The following is a 17,794-nucleotide window of genomic DNA, read 5'->3' on the forward strand; positions in this document are numbered from 1 at the left end:
GGGTTAGAGTCCCGGTCGGGGCACACATTTTCAACATGTACCCAATAAAGTGTATCAACGCCTGCTTGCAGCTAGGGTGTCTATTTAATTATCATTTCATTTCGAGCAAAGCTGCATGGTCATCGACGGTAACTGTTCTTTCGGGAACAGATACTACCGTCATATAAAGTTAAAAATATGGGTTCCCGGCCTTTGACCTTCTTGTGCGAACGCACACGCTATGCCCGAACTCGTACGGGACTTGGTAGATTAATCTGCCACGAGTAATGAGTATGATGGGCAAACATCTATTAAGCGCACTACAAATGTAGTGTTGTGGACATGTTGGGAATGTGGATCTCACGGGGAGCGTGCAAGGGATAAGTCCCTGCAGACGCACTATCCTCTGTGCCCGCGGTGGCTCAGATGGATAGAGCGTCTGCCATGTAAGCAGGAGATCCCGGGTTCGAGTCCCGGTCGGGGCACACATTTTCAACATGTCCCCAATGAAGTGTATCAACGCCTGCTTGCAGCTAGGGTGTCTATTTAATTATCATTTCATTTCAAGCAGTTTGTACGATTTGAACTTCCACTGCTATGAGTGTCAATCCTGAATCCATCCTGGTCATGCTAACCAAGTTTTATGAATTTATGTGTAAAAGTATAGACTGTGCTAATTTAAATGCCCTATGGTGCCTCTCCTGCTCGAAGTGGGCCCGTTTGACATCCTACCCCCCTCCTCCCCTAAATGTGTATAAATATATAAATTAAAATTACACCATTCCTTGACTACCGCGGTGGAAATGGTACAGAAAACGTAATAGATTTTTAAACAAACATCTTTGGATATAATGAAGCGTATCTTTAAATGAGCTTGCCACCTACGTTACACTACTGGCCATTAAAATTGCTACACCAAGAAGAAATGCAGATGATAAACGGGCATTCATTGGACAAATATATTATACTAGAACTGACATGTGATTACATTTTCACCCACTTTGGGTGCATAGATCCTGAGAAATCAGTATCCAGAACAACCACCTCTGGCAGTAATAACGGCCTTGATACGCCTGGGCATTGAGTCAAACAGAGCTTGGATGGCGTGTACAGGTACAGCTGCCCATGCAGCTTCAACGCGATACCACAGTTCATCAAGAGTAGTGACTGGCGTATTGTGATGAGCCAGTTGCTCGGCCACCATTAACCAGACGCTTTCAATTGGTGGGAGATCTGGAGAATGTGCTGGCCAGGGCAGCAGTCGAACATTTTCTGTATCCAGAAAGGCCCATACACGACCTGCAACATGCGGTCGTGCATTATCCTGCTGAAATGTAGGATTTCGCAGGGATCGAATGAAGGGTAGAGCCACGAGTCGTAACACATCTGAAATGTAACGTCCTCTGTTCAAAGTGCCGTCAATGCGAACAAGAGGTGACCGAGATGTGTAACCAATCGCACCCCATACCACCACGCAAGGTGATACGCCAGTACGACGATGGCGAATACACGCTTCCAATGTGCGTTCACCGCGATGTCGCCAAACACGGATGCGACCATCATGATGCTGTAAACAGAACCTGGATTCATCCGAAAAAAAAAAATGACGTTTTGCCATTCGTGTACCGAGGTTCGTCGTTGAGTACACCATCGCAGGCGCTCCTGTCTGTGATGCGGCGTCAACGGTAACCGCAGCCACGGCCTCCGAGCTGCACGATCCGTTACAGCCATGAGGATAAGATGCCTGTCATCTCGACTGCTAGTGATACGAGGCCGTTTGGGTCCAGCACGGCTTTCCGTATTACCCTCCTAAACCCACCGATTCCATATTCTGCTAACAGTCATTGGATCTCGACCAACGCGAGCAGCAATGTCGCGATATGATAAACCACAACCACAATCGCGATAGGCTACAATCCGACCATTATCAAAGTCGGAAACGTGATGGTACGTATTTCTCCTCCTTACATGAGGCATCATAACAACGTTTCACCAGGAAACGCCGGTCAACTGCTGTTTGTCTATGAGAAATCGGTTGGAAACTTTCCTCATGTCAGTACGTTGTAGGTGTCGCCACCGGCGCCAACCTTGTGTGAATGCTCTGAAAAGCTAATCATTTGCATATCACAGCATCTTCTTCCTATCGGTTAAATTTCGCGTCTGTAGCACGTCATCTTTGTGGTGTAGTAATTTTAACGGCCTGCAGTGTACTTACTGAATATTTTTGTTTAAGCCTTAGAAATCGGCTAGTTAAGTTGTAGCGCGCCACCTGCTGAGATTTTCCTCCATAAAGCTCCACGGGACTTCGCCACTTGCTTGCCAGTCTAATTGTTGGCATGAGAGGATGTGCTCAAAGTGTTACAAACAGGCCCGATTTGTGTTCACGGGGCGGTTTCTTCATGGGTAAGTTATTATCGTTACTGTCATTTTTCCGGTTTAACGTTGCTTATGGCCCCCTTGCTTCACATGTTACTAAATTTTTTTTGCTGTTTTTCTGTCATTAGAGTCCACTCACTTTCCAAAGGCGTATCAGCCTAGCCATTACATGGGTGTATTTTGCACTTTCTGCTCACTGAATTTTACCATTTTCCAAAGTTAGGTAACCCTTGGTCACCTTAGGAGCTTTCTTCTTCCTACTGACATTACCACCTGTAACGGTTACACCGACCACGTCAAACGGCAATCGATGCTAACGTTAAACATCTGCGAGGAATTTTTGAGAAGTTGTGGCCGTGAGATAACCTAATGGAAACATAACGATCAAACCGGGATTCGTTTCCGTAACACTTGTAATATTAGCAATTTTCGCCTCACAAACGTTAATATACGCTCAATAGTAAACGCCTGATGGCCTAAAGTTATCGAACAATTGTAAAGTACAAGAAATGAACCATCGCATAGCAGCGACAGAATCTATTATTCTGTATCTTTGCCGTTCTTGCGCGGTGCCTGTAAATCTCTATGTACATGTATCGATTTATGATATAAAAAGAATTCTGTTGTTTAAAGACAAATGAGGCATTGGGCGCCTCACCTTTTACTGTTTGTATTCCATGAAAGGCGGACGCGGACTTGCTGCGTTCTGCATCGGTATTTTATATTTTATGTGAAAATATTCAGTAAATATGTTAATTATTTTTACAATCAGAAAACATGTAGTTACTTGTAATTGATTACGAACAGACAGCATCAAGAGGACATTTTGACTGTTATGTATAAAGTATTTAACCACAATGGTCATCTATTGTAATTTAATATGAAAGGGTCGTAGCATTAAAAAACGTATGTTAAAGATAAGTGTGCTTATTTTAGTAAATTAACCTTGATGATTTCCATCGCCTCATTTACTTGAATGTTAATTATTTTGTGTTAGGTCATCACCAGAAACTGCAATCACGCTGATGGGCCGAACGCAACATGAAGCAGAAGGAACATTATCATTTTCCTATTATTTCTGAATCAGCTCTTTTTTTAATTGTGTAGTAATGCATTTCTTTTAAAGTCTATAAATCTTCTGGTCCCGTAGTATTGTTCCGGGTATGACGACATCGCGACTATAAAAATGCACAGAAATGATAATGTTTCTTCCGAACGGTCTCAAATAAATCAATCTGGTGCTCTTGCTCAAAATATGCCAACCAGGTATTTAATGCCCAACGTATGTTATTATAATAGAGTAATCAATCCCTGATTCTGTTGCCAAGTGACCCACCAAAATATTCACTTTTTCGACATTTTTCACAAAATATAAAATAACAATTATTTTACTTTTCGCCCCCCAAGAGCAACGCTACACACTTCGTCAGAGTATGACTAACACTAACTAAGTGGGTCAGGGAACAAACGTTCTCCCAGAACGCCGGCCGCTGTGGCCGAGCGGTTCTACGCGCTTCAGTCCAGAACCGCGCTGCTGCCACAGTCGCAGGTTCGAATCGTGCTTCGGGCATGGATGTGTGTGATGTCCTTAGGTTAGTTGGGGTTAAGTAGTTCTAAGTTCTACGTGACTGATGACCTCAGATGTTAAGTCCCATAGTGCTTAGAGCCATTTGAACCATTTTTTCTCCCAGCACAAGTTGTAACATCGCATATTAATAACGGTCGCCAGCCTGATTACGCATTCTTGTGTCAAGCAATGTAATAAAGCAGAAAGCAGTGCTGTGGCTAACCTAACCTTCCTTGACACACACTTAAGTCTTTCTTATATCTGTTCACACTACAACACAGTAACCTATCCTTATAGATAAATGTGCTACTAAATAGTAAGTCAGACAAATGGCCAATAAGATAGCAAACAGTAACATATGCCTCTCAACAATATGTAACTTGAATGAACTATGTGCAGCAGCTTACAGAACCAATCGTCAACCCGCCTGAAAACAACTAGCAATACTAAAGAGGGAAAAGTATGAAATGATTTAAATCAGGAGATCTGTTAATGATCATACTATATAACTTCATTGCTTAGTACACAGTCTCTATACCTGTGCATTAACCAACTTAGAATAGAATAGCTAACACAGTAAATATTTCTTTTTTAAACTCGGTTTCAACCAATTAAACAGAATACAAATCTAACTACAGTGGCTCTGACGGAAGCTTTGCATTGCTTCATTGCCTAACTAGCCTAGTAAATTTAATTACATTAAAATCGCTCAAAAGAGGAAAGGTCGCTGGACCTGATGGGATACCAGTTCGATTTTACACAGAGTACGCGAAGGAACTTGCCCCCCTTCTTACAGCGGTGTACCGTAGGTCTCTAGAAGAGCGTAGCGTTCCAAAAGATTGGAAAAGGGCACAGGTCATCCCCGTTTTCAAGAAGGGACGTCGAACAGATGTGCAGAACTATAGACCTATATCTCTAACGTCGATCAGATGTAGAATTTTGGAACACGTTTTATGTTCGAGTATAATGACTTTTCTGGAGACTAGAAATCTACTCTGTAGGAATCAGCATGGGTTTCGAAAAAGACGATCGTGTGAAACCCAGCTCGCGCTATTCGTCCACGAGACTCAGAGGGCCATAGACACGGGTTCCCATGTAGATGCTGTGTTTCTTGACTTCCGCAGGGCATTCGATACAGTTCCCCACAGTCGTTTAATGAACAAAGTAAGAGCATATGGACTATCAGACCAATTGTATGATTGGATTGAAGAGTTCCTAGAGAAAAGAACGCAGCATGTCATTCTCAATGGAGAGAAGTCTTCCGAAGTAAGAATGATTTCAGGTGTGCCGCAGGGGAGTGTCGTAGGACCGTTGCTATTCACAGCATATATAAATGACCTTTTGGATAGCATCGGAAGTTCACTGAGGCTTTTTGCGGATGATGCTGTAGTATATCGAGAGGTTGTATCAATGGAACATTGTACTGAAATGCAGGAGGATCTGCAACGAATTGACGCATGGTTCAGGGAATGGCAGTTGAATCTCAATTTAGACAAGTGTAATGTGCTGCGAATACATAGAAAGAAAGATCCTTTATCAATTAATACGTGAGCAAATGGAAGCAGTTAATTCCATAAATTATCTGAGAGTAGGCATTAGGAGTGATTTAAAATAGAACGACCATATAAAGTTGATGGTCGGTAAAGCAGATGCCAGACTGAGATTCAATGGAAGACACCTAAGGAAATGCAGTCCGAAAACAAAGGAAGTAGGTTACAGTTCACTTGTTCGCCCACTGCTTGAATACTGCTCAGCAGTGTGGGATCCGTACCAGATAGTGTTGATAGAAGAGATAGAGAAGATCCAACGGAGAGCAGCGCGCTTCGTTACAGGATCATTTAGTAATCGCGAAAGCGTTACGGAGATGATGGATAAACTCCAGTGGAAGACTCTGCAAGAGAGACGCTCAGTAGCTCGGTACGGGCTTTTGTTGAAGTTTCAACATTCCTTCACCGAGGAGTCAAGCAGTATATTGCTCCCTCCTACATATATCTCGCGAAGAGACCATGAGGATAAAATCAGAGGGATTATACCCGACACAGAGGCATACCGACATTCTTTCTTTCCACGAACAATACGAGACTGGAATAGAAGGGAGAACCGATAGAGGTACTCAAGGTACCCTCCGCCACACACCGTCGGGTGGCTTGCGGAGTATGGATGTAGATATAGAGGTAGATGTACATGAGGACCCTTAAACTTTCATGGTTTGAAGAACCATGTTCATTAAGAAAACTACACAAGTATGTAAGAGGAATGGTAAGTATTCTCATCAATAATTGTTAATTAAGTAAACTACAAAAAACTATAACCCTTTAAATTACAAATGTGCTTTGATAAGCAGTCTTTTAATATACGCAAAACATAATTTGATGTGCAAATGGCAACACAACACTAAATTCAATTCCAAATACTTCCTCATGAAATGAATGCTGATAAAACTTCGCAATTCTGATCAAAGTGCATAAATGCAACAGTTAAAATCGTTTAAGGAAATAACTACCGACTGGCTTAAAAATGCACTGGAAGTGGAGTATTTCCCAAACTATAAAACTGAACTGTATAACTGCACACAACAGAAAGCTATCACAACTATTTCTACAGCTGCCGAATAAGTCTTTTCATAATAATTTATGACACTCGCAATTACATTCGCTAGGATAGAACTCCTGTCCAAGTTCGTGAATTGGGATAATCATGGATGCAAGACAGAGTTCTTAGCTAACCGCAATTATTATAAAAATTAACAAAATTTCACAAATACCGGGTCCATTTACAGTGTGGCAAATGTAAACAATTTAGTGGAAGTCAGGTGGTACTGGGGGCGTAATTTGCAGTGGCTGTTAGCCTGGTGGCGTTGCAACCATGGCAGTGCTGTTGGGCTCGCCATGTTACAGTTCTTATAGGCGTTGGAATTACATTTTTACAAGGCGAAAAACCATTCCAGGCTAATAATATCATCAAATACAGAATCCAACGCCCGTAAATACTCCTCTCAAGCTCTTCTGGCCTCAAAACTCCACGAATATGAGCCACAACGAACCACTGCTGATAGGGAGATGTTAACCACAGCACTGCTCAGCCCAGCCTCCTTACCCGTCACAAAGGACGAGTTTCCACTTGCGCGCCAAACACACCTTTTCCACTCCACCAGGCTACTTCCGTAACTGCTGGGCTTCCCTACATCTTTTACATTTAACGCCACTTCCCCTAACTATGGACTAAGTCATTTATACACTCCTGGAAATGGAAAAAATAACACATTGACACCGGTGTGTCAGACCCACCATACTTGCTCCGGACACTGCGAGAGGGCTGTACAAGCAATGATCACACGCACGGCACAGCGGACACACCAGGACCCGCGGTGTTGGCCGTCGAATGGCGCTAGCTGCGCAGCATTTGTGCACCGCCGCCGTCAGTGTCAGCCAGTTTGCCGTGGCATACGGAGCTCCATCGCAGTCTTTAACACTGGTAGCATGCCGCGACAGCGTGGACGTGAACCGTATGTGCAGTTGACGGACTTTGAGCGAGGGCGTGTAGTGGGCATGCGGAAGGCCGGGTGGACGTACCGCCGAATTGCTCAACACGTGGGGCGTGAGGTCTCCACAGTACATCGATGTTGTCGCCAGTGGTCGGCGGAAGGTGCACGTGCCCGTCGACCTGGGACCGGACCGCAGCGACGCACGGATGCACGCCAAGACCGTAGGATCCTACGCAGTGCCGTAGGGGACCGCACCGCCACTTCCCAGCAAATTAGGGACACTGTTGCTCCTGGGGTATCGGCGAGGACCATTCGCAACCGTCTCCATGAAGCTGGGCTACGGTCCTGCACACCGTTAGGCCGTCTTCCGCTCACGCCCCAACATCGTGCAGCCCGCCTCCAGTGGTGTCGCGACAGGCGTGAATGGAGGGACGAATGGAGACGTGTCGCCTTCAGCGATGAGAGTCGCTTCTGCCTTGGTGCCAATGATGGTCGTATGCGTGTTTGGCGCCACAATCAGGACTGCATACGACCGAGGCACACAGGGCCAACACCCGGCATCATGGTGTGGGGAGCGATCTCCTACACTGGCTGTACACCACTGGTGATCGTCGAGGGGACACTGAATAGTGCACGGTACATCCAAACCGTCATCGAACCCATCGTTCTACCATTCCTAGACCGGCAAGGGAACTTGCTGTTCCAACAGGACAATGCACGTCCGCATGTATCCCGTGCCACCCAACGTGCTCTAGAAGGTGTAAGTCAACTACCCTGGCCAACAAGATCTCCGGATCTGTCCGCCATTGAGCATGTTTGGGACTGGATGAAGCGTCGTCTCACGCGGTCTGCACGTCCAGCACGAACGCTGGTCCAACTGAGGCGCCAGGTGGAAATGGCATGGCAAGCCGTTCCACAGGACTACATCCAGCATCTCTACGATCGTCTCCATGGGAGAATAGCAGCCTGCATTGCTGCGAAAGGTGGATATACACTGTACTAGTGCCGACATTGTGCATGCTCTGTTGCCTGTGTCTATGTGCCTGTGGTTCTGTCAGTGTGATCATGTGATGTATCTGACCCCAGGAATGTGTCAATAAAGTTTCCCCATCCTGGGACAATGAATTCACGGTGTTCTTATTTCAATTTCCAGGAGTGTAGTACATTATATACTAATCATCGCAGTAGTTATTTAAACCCGCAGGCATAATTTAAACAACATAGTTCAAAAGTTCACATAACTGAATACATAGTCAAAGAATTTCCATGCTAGATACAACATTCTGTATAAGCAACGCTACGAATTGACGTAGAAATATCGATACAGATAGAAAAATAAGTCGAAAATAGATGTTACACATCGAGCGAAGTGGTGCAGTCGTTAGCACACTGGACTCGCATTCGCGAGGTCGACGGTTCAAACCCGCGTCCGGCCATCTTGATTTAGGTTTTTCGTGATTTCCCTGAATGGTTTCGGGCAAATGCTGGGATCGTTCCTTTGACAGAGCACGGTCTACTTCCTTCCCCATCTTTCCCTAATCCTATGGGACCTTTGGAGAAAAGAGAACCACTTGCATGAATATCAAAAGCTCAGATAGAAACCCAGTTCTAAGCAAAGAAGGGAAAGCAGAAAGGTGGAAGGAGTATATAGACGGTCTATAAAAGGGCGATGTTCTTGAGGACAATTTTATGGAACTGGAAAAGAATGTAGATGAAGATAAAATAAGAGATATGATTCTGCGTGAAGAGTTTGACAGAGCACTCAAAGACCTAAGTCGAAACAAGGCCCCAGGAGTAGACAACATTCCATTAGACCTACTGAAAGCCTTGGCAGAGCCAGGCCTAACAAAACTCTACCATCTGGTGAGCAAGATGTATGAGACAGGCGAAATACCCTCAGACTTCAAGAAGAATATAATAATTCCAATCCCAAAGAAAGCAGACGCTGACAGATGTGAAAATTACCAAACTATCAGTTTAATAAGTCACAGCTGCAAAATACTAACGCGAATCATTTACAGAGGAATCGAAAAACTCGTAGAATCCCTTATGGAAGATGAGTTTGGATTCCGGAGAAATACAGGAACACGCGAGGCAATAATGACCCTACGACTTCTCACTGAAGACAGGTCAAGGAAAGGCAAACCAACGTTTATAGCATCTGTAGACTTAGAGAAAGCTTTTGACAATGTTGAATGGAAAACTCTCTTTCAAATTCTAAAGGTGACAGGGGTAAAATACAGGGAGCAAACGGCTACTTACAATTTGTACAGAAACAAGAGGGCAGTTATAAGAGTCGAGGGGCACGAAAGGGAAGCAGTGGTTGAGAAGGGAGTAAGACACGGTTGTAGCCTATCTCCCATGTTATTCAATCTGTATATTGAGCAAGCAGTAAAGGAAACAAAAGAAAAATTTGGAGTAGGGTTTAAAATCCATGGAGAAGAAATAAAATCTTTGAGGTTTGCCAATGACATTCTAATTCTGTCAGAGACAGCAAAGGATCTAGAACAGCAGCTGAACGGAATGGACAGTGTCCTGAAGGGAGGATCTAAGATGAACACTAACAAAAGCAAAACGAGGATAATGGAATTTAATAGAATTAAATCAGATGACGCTGAGGGAATTAGATTAGGAAATGAGACACTTAAAGTAGTAGAGGATATTGCTATTTGGGGAGCAAAATAACTGATGATGGTCGAAGTAGAGAGGATATAAAATGTAGACTGGCAATGGCAAGGCAAGCGTTTCTGAAGAAGGCAAATTTGTTAATATCGAGTATAGATTTAAGTGTCAGGAAGTCTTTTCAAAAAGTATTTGTATGGAGTGTAGCCATGTATGGAAGTGAACCGTGGACGATAAATAGTTTAGACAAGAAGAGAATAGAAGCTTTCGAAATGTGGTGCTACAGAAGAATGCTGAAGATTAAATGGGTAGATCACATAACTAATGAGGAGGTACTGAATGGAATTGAAGAGAAATTTGTGGCACAACTTGACAAGAAGAAGGGATCGGTTGGTGGGGCATATTTTGAGGCATCAAGGGATCACCAATTTGGTATTGGAGAGCAGCGTGGAGGGTAAAAATCGTAGAGGGAAACCAAGAGATGAATACACTAAACAGATTCAGAAGAATGTAGGTTGCAGTAGGTACTGGGAGATGAAGAAGCTTGCACAGGATACAGTAGCATGAAGAGTTGCATCAAACCAGTCTCCGGACTGAAGACCACAATAACAATAACAATGGGATTGGTGACCTCGCTGTTTGGTCCCCTCCCCGCAAATCAACCAACCAACTGTCACGACCCTTTATTTATGCTGCTTCTAGGTAATATAAAGAAGCATTGGCAGTGGTTATCTGGCTGTTTTCTCCCAGTTCTTTGGGACTTTCAACCACGTTCGACGCCTCGAGTATGAATAGGAAGAATTGTATCGGTGGTGTAATGAAGCATCGACTGCGGCTACCTGGCTGCCACCTCCCGATTCTACGGGACTTTTAATCACTTTTGACGCCTCGATCACATTAGCAAGAGGTTTCATTATTCGGTAAGCTCAGTCGTGGCGGAATACTTTATGAGTGGAAATTTATATCCCTCACTACTCCCTGAAACACTGATGTGACCCTGTACTCTATTTTCCAATGGATGTTTATCTTCCTGCTGTTATTTTTAACCTATTCATTTACACTACTGGCTGTTAAAATTGATACACCAAGAAGAAATGCAGACGATAAACGGGTATTCATTGGACAAATATATTATACTAGATCTGATATGTGATTACATTTTCTCGCAATTTGGGAGCATAGACCCTGAGAAATCAGTACCCAGAACAACAACCTCTGGCCGTAATAACGGCCTTGATACGCCTGGGCATTGAGTCAAACAGAGCTTGGATGGCGTGCACAGGTAGAGCTGCCCAAGCAGGCTCAACACGATACCACAGTTCATCAAGAGTAGTGACTGGCGTATTGTGACGAGCCAGTTGCTCGGCCACCATTGACCAGACGTTTTCAGTTCGTGAGAGATCTGGAGAATGTGCTGGCCAGGGCAGCAGTCGTACATTTTCTGTATCCAGAAAGGCCCGTACAGAACCTGCAACATGCGGTCGTGCATTATCCTGCTGAAATGTAAGGTTTCGCAGGGATCTAATGAAGGGTAGAGCTACGGGTCGTAACACATCTGAAATGTAACGTCCACTGTTCAAAGTGCCGTCAATGCGAACAAGAGGTGACCGAGACATGTAGCCAATGACACCCCATACCATCACGCCTGGTGATACGCCAGTATGGCGATGACGAATACACGCTTCCAATATGCGTTCACCGCGATGTCGCCAAACACGGATGCGACCATCACGACGCTGTAAACAGGACCTGGATTCATCCGAAAAAATGACGTTTTGCCATTCGTGCACCCAGGTTCGTCGCCGAGTACACTATCGCAGGCGCTCCTGTGATGCAACGTCAAGGGTAACCGCAGCCACGGTCTCCGAGCTGATAGTCCGTGCTGCTGCAAACGTCGTCGAACTTTCGTGAAGACGGTTGTTGTCTTGCAAACGTCCCCGATTGCTGACTCAGGGATCGAGACGTGGCTGCACGATCCGTTACAGCCATGCGGATAAGATGCCTGTCATCTCGACTGCTAGTGATACGAGGCCCTTGGGATCGAGCACGGCGTTCCGTCTTACCCTCCTGAACCCACCGATTCCATATTCTGCTAACAGTGATTGGATCTCGACCACCGCGAGCAGCAATGTCGCGATACGATAAACAGCAATCGCGATAGGCTACAATCCGATCTTTATCAAAGTCGGAAACGTGATGGTACGCATTTCTCCTCCTTACACTAGGATTCACAACAACGTTTCACCAGGCAACGACAGTCAACTGCTGTTTGTGTATGAGAATTCCGTTGGAAACTTTCCTCATGTCAGCACGTTGTACGTGTCGCCACCGGCGCCATGTGTGAATGCTCTGAAAAGCCAATCATTTACATATCACATCTTTTTCCTGTCGGTTAAATTTCGCGTCTGTACCACGTCATCTTCGTGGTGTAGCAATTTTAATGGCCAGTAATGTAATTTGCGTAACATCTGAGACTGCATTACTGTACAGTACTGTACAGTGTCACCTATGTGTGATTGGATTGAAGAGTTCCTAGATAACAGAACGCAGCATGTCATTCTCAATGGAGGGAAGTCTTCCGAAGTAAGAGTGATTTCAGGTGTGCCGCAGGGGAGTGTCATAGGACCGTTGCTATTCACAATATACATAAATGACCTTGTGGATGATGCTGTGGTATATCGAGAGGTTGTAACAATGGAAAATTGTACTGAAATGCAGGAGGATCTGCAGCGAATTGACGCGTGGTGCAGGGAATGGCAATTGAACCTCAATGTAGACAAGTGTAATGTGCTGCGAATACATAGAAAGATAGATCCCTTATCATTTAGCTACAAAATAGCAGGTCAGCAACTGGAAGCAGTTAATTCCATAAATTATCTATGAGTACGCATTAGGAGTGATTTAAAATGGAATGATCATATAAAGTTGATCGTCGGTAAAGCAGATGCCAGACTGAGATTCATTGGAAGAATCCTAAGGGAATGCAATCCGAAAACAAAGGAAGTAGTTTACAGTACGCTTGTTCGCCCACTGCTTGAATACTGCTCCGCAGTGAGGGATCCGTACCAGATAGGGTTGATAGAAGAGATAGAGAAGATCCAACGGAGAGCAGCGTGCTTCGTTACAGGATCATTTAGTAATCGCGAAAGCGTTACAGAGATGATAGATAGACTCCAGTGGAAGACTCTGCAGGAGAGACGCTCAGTAGCTCGGTACTGGCTTTTGTTGAAGTTTCGAGAACATACCTTCGCCGAGGAGTCAAGGAGTATATGGTTCAAATGGCTCTGAGCACTATGGGACTCAACTGCTGTGGTCATAAGTCCCCTAGAACTTAGAACTACTTAAACCTAACTAAGCTAAGGACATCACACACATCCATGCCCGAGGCAGGATTCGAACCTGCGACCGTAGCGGTCGTGCGGTTCCAGACTTCAAGGAGTATATTGCTCCCTCCTACGTATATCTCGCGAAGAGACCATGAGGATAAAATCAGAGAGATTAGAGCCCACACAGAGGCATATCGACAATCCTTCTTTTCACGAACAATACGAGACTGAAATAGAAGGGAGAACCGATCGAGGTACTCAAAGCACCCTCCGCGACACATAGGTGGCTCGTGGAGTATGGATGTAGATGTAGATGTATGAAAGCAGTTTATTTACTAGAGACTATGTGCGCGACAATGCAGGTACTTGTATGCCGCCGATAGGATTTTAATTTCGACAGCTCGCGTTCATACTATTGAGAATATCGACCACCCCCCAGAAATGTGAAAAGCAAAGGGATTGTAGTAGAAGAGGTTTGTTTCACAGTGTCAATGATGAAGTGCTCATACCTCTTAAGCATCTTAGAGTCCATATTTACTAGCTGTGGACATAAAAAATAGACTAGCACACGAAAGAGGGCATTCTTGGCCAAGAAAAGTCTACTACTGTGAAACATCGGTCTTCATCTGAGGAAATAATTTGTGAGAATGCACTTTTGCAGTACATCCTTGAATGGAGGTGAAATACAGATTGTGTGAAAACTGGTAAAGCAGGGAATCGAAGAGTTTTCAATGTAATGTTACAGAAAAATGTTGGAAGATTGGTGGATTGATAAGGAGTGAGAAGGTCCCCCGCAGTATCAGCGAAGGGAGAAATATGTGGAAAAAAGATTGAAAACAGGAAGGGGCAGGATAATAGGACATGTGTCAAAGCATCACGGAATTACTTTCAGGGTACCGGAGGGAGCTGTAGGGGTTAGAAAGTGTAGAGGGAGACAGAGATTTGAATACATCAAGCAAATAATTGAGAACATTAGGCGCAAGTGCTACTCTGAGATGTCTACACAGGTGAGGAAGACGTGGTGTGCAGTATCAAGCCCCTGGGAAGACAGTTGACCTACCTACTCCCTCCTCCCTCCCTCTGCCCCAAAAAAGAACTCAGTGCAGGACAACACCCAACTGGCTTGATGGTCGAGAACCTGGAACTTTAGAACACCATCCAACTAGAGTGTTCACGTCGAGTGGCGATTGAAAGTGAGTGGAACGTTCTAGATGCAAAGACTGTGTGTAATTTCGCAGTTTTTCAGTCATCGGTTCAACAACCAAAATTAATTTTGTATCTACAGAGCGTCCAGAAAAGGGCTCCCTGATTTTAAAATTAAATATCTCGAAAACAAAGATCGATAGAGGAATGCAGTAAACGGTATGTTTATTGTGAAAGCTGTAAGAAGTTTATACAGCAGTTTGAAATAATAGTTACAAAAGCTGCGAACAGATGGCGCTGTACGCTGTACAGCTCATATCATCATGCATAAGTGAAATAATCGTATAAAAACAATCTTTGCAAACAATCACATCACAATGTTTTCAAAATGTTTACCTTTGGCACTACAGAGGTGGCGCAAACGAAGAATGAAATTCGCCATCACTTTTCGTAGTGTCTCAACCGAAATGGATTCACATGCCACAGAGATCGCCGATTCAATCTCGTCCAGCGAGCCGGGATGCTTCGGGTAGACCATGTCTTTCTCTGTGTCCCACAAAAAAAAGTCACAGGGAGTCAAATCCGGCGAATATGGAGGCCAATCCATTCCTGCACCAGTAAATTTGGGATATTCCAAAGCAATGACTCGATTCCCGAAGTATTCCTCAAGAAAGCGAAACACTTGTTCGGTCCGATGTGGTCGGGCTCCATCTTGCATAAACCATTCAGTACCTGGCCGATCCTCTAACGCTTGCTGTGTCGCGACAAATTGTTCCAAAATTGCAACGTAACGTGCACCAGTGACCGTTTCTCGAATGAAAAAAGGGCCAATAATGCCTCTGCTGCATACTGCATCCCACACAGTAACTTTAGGAGAATACAGGGGTTTCGCTTCGCACCAATATGGCTTTTCGGAACCCCAAAATCGCCAGTTCTGCTTATTCACGTATCCATTCAGGTGGAAGTGTGCTTCATCTGTAAACCAGATGCAGCCAACATCAAATCCTTCACTATCAATCATTGTGAGCATCTGATTAGCAAAGGCAACCCTTTGTTGCACAGCTCGTGCGGGTATGGCCTGGTGCGTTTGAATTTTGAGTGGAAACATGTGTAGGCTCTTTCTCAATATTTTCTGCGTGCTGGAACGCTTCAAACCAGTCTCAGATGCAGTTCTACGGACGGATGACATTGGATTTCGCTGAATAATTCCAGAAACTGTGGCGATATTTTCAGGCGTAACTGCGGTTTGCTTCCGGCCAACATGCCCCACTAGATCATCAGTTACGCTGCCTGTTCGTTGAAATTTTGCGAAGAGCGTACGAATGGTTTTCGCATCGGGTCCTTTTGGAACATTAAATCGTGCTTGAAAACTTCGCCTTGTTGCCGTAGGACTCTCGTCTAACCTGTGGTACTCTAGCACCAGAAAAACGCGTTGTTCAATGGAGTACATGGTTTTAATCTCTTCTTTCGGTACGCTAACCACCTTTCACGTTTCAATAGTAGAGCTTATCGCTGTGGGCTTCGGATCACTATTTATACTAGGCATTACGTATGGCGATTACAGCACCATCTGTTAGCAGCTTTTGTAACTATTGTTTCAAACTGCTGTATAAACTTCTTACAGCTTTCAAAATAAACATACCGTTTACTGCATTCCTCTATCGATATTCGTTTTCGAGGTATTTAATTTTGAAATCAGGGAGTCCTTTTCTGGACATCCTGTAAGATTGCTGAAGGTGTAAGAGATGAAATACAGACAGCGAAAAGTTATCTGCAACTTATGTAGAGAGCAGGCAGCAGTTACAACAGTTGAAGGGTCCGCAGCTCGTGGTCTCGCGGTAGCGTTCTCGCTTCCCGAGCACGGGGTCCCGGGTTCGATTCCCGGCGGGGTCAGGGATTTTCTCTGCCTCGTGATGACTGGGTGTTGTGTGTTGTCCTTAGGTTAGTTAGGTTTAAGTAGTTCTAAGTTCTAGGGGACTGATGACCATAGCTGTTAAGTCCCATAGTGCTCAGAGCCATTTGAACCAACAGTTGAAGGATGTGGAAGGGAAGCAGTAGTTGAGAAGGCAGTGATACTGTCCCCTGTGTTATACGCTCTGTATTGTTTGTTGGTGGTAGAGCAAACCAGGAGCAAACGGGAAAGGGTGTTCAACTGCAGGGAGAAGGAACATTAAGATTCAGGTTTGCCGATGCTACTGTAAGTCTGTTAGAGGTGGCAAAGGATTTTGAAGATCAGTTAGTCCACGAACCCATGCGAATTGTAAATGGTTGCGAAAACACACTTGATCTCTTAGAGAGCACCATGACTGATACAGGGATTAGTGATCACAAGGTCGTTGTAGCTAGGCTCAATACCGTTTCTTCCAAATCCACCAGAAACAAACGCAACATAATTTTATTTAAAAATGCGGATAAAGTGTCACTAGAAGCCTTCCTAAGAGACAATCTCCATTCCTTCCGAATTGACTATGCAAATGTAGACGAGATGTGGCTGAAATTCAAAGATATAGTAGCAACAGCAATTGAGAGATTCATACCTCATACATTGGTAAGAGATGGAACCGATCCCCTATGGTACACAAAACAGGTCCGAACGCTGTTGCAGAGGCAACGGAAAAAGCATGTGAAGTTCAGAAGAACTCTAAATCCCGAAGATTGGCTAAAATTTACAGGCGCGCGAAATTTGGCACGGACTTCAATGCGAGATGCCTTTAATAGATTCCACAACGAAACATTGTCTGGAAATTTGGTAGAAAATCCGAAGAAATTCTGGTCGTATGTAAAGTACACAAGCGGCAAGACGCAGTCAATACCTTCGCTGCGCAGTGCCGATGGTACTGTTACCGACGACTGTAAGGGACTAATGACCTCAGCAGTTGAGTCCCATAGTGCTCAGAACCATTTGAACCGACGACTGTGCCGCTAAAGCGGAGTTATTGAACGCAGTTTTCCGAAATTCCTTCACCAGGGAAGACGAATGGAATATTCCAGAATTTGAAACACGAACAGCTGATACGGGCAAGTCTTCAGGTCCAGATTGTATACCGATTAGGTTCCTTTCAGATTACGCTGATACAATAGCTCCCTACTTAGCACTCATATACAACCGCTCGCTCACCGACAGATCTGTACCTACAGATTGGAAAATTGCGCAAGTCGCACCAGTGATTAAGAAAGGTAGTAGGAGTAATCCATCGAACTACAGACCTATATCATTGACGTCGGTTTGCAGTAGGGTTTTGGAGCATATACTGTATTCAAACATTATGAATCACCTCGAAGGGAACGATCTATTGA

At 44.4% G+C, this 17,794-nt stretch overlaps 1 protein-coding gene and 1 non-coding gene across 2 annotated transcripts in view; both read left to right on the forward strand.

The window, feature by feature from the left end:
• Positions 1–17,794, forward strand: part of LOC126214952 (tyrosine-protein kinase Fer-like) — a 118,754-nt gene that overhangs the window by 17,928 nt on the left and 83,032 nt on the right. The window lies entirely within an intron of this gene.
• Trnat-ugu (transfer RNA threonine (anticodon UGU)) lies at positions 390–464 on the forward strand. Its single transcript has one exon. It is a non-coding gene; the product is annotated as a tRNA-Thr (tRNA).

The sequence above is a fragment of the Schistocerca nitens genome, chromosome 12, assembly GCF_023898315.1.
Source record: "Schistocerca nitens isolate TAMUIC-IGC-003100 chromosome 12, iqSchNite1.1, whole genome shotgun sequence".
NCBI classification, from domain to species: Eukaryota; Metazoa; Arthropoda; class Insecta; order Orthoptera; family Acrididae; genus Schistocerca; species Schistocerca nitens.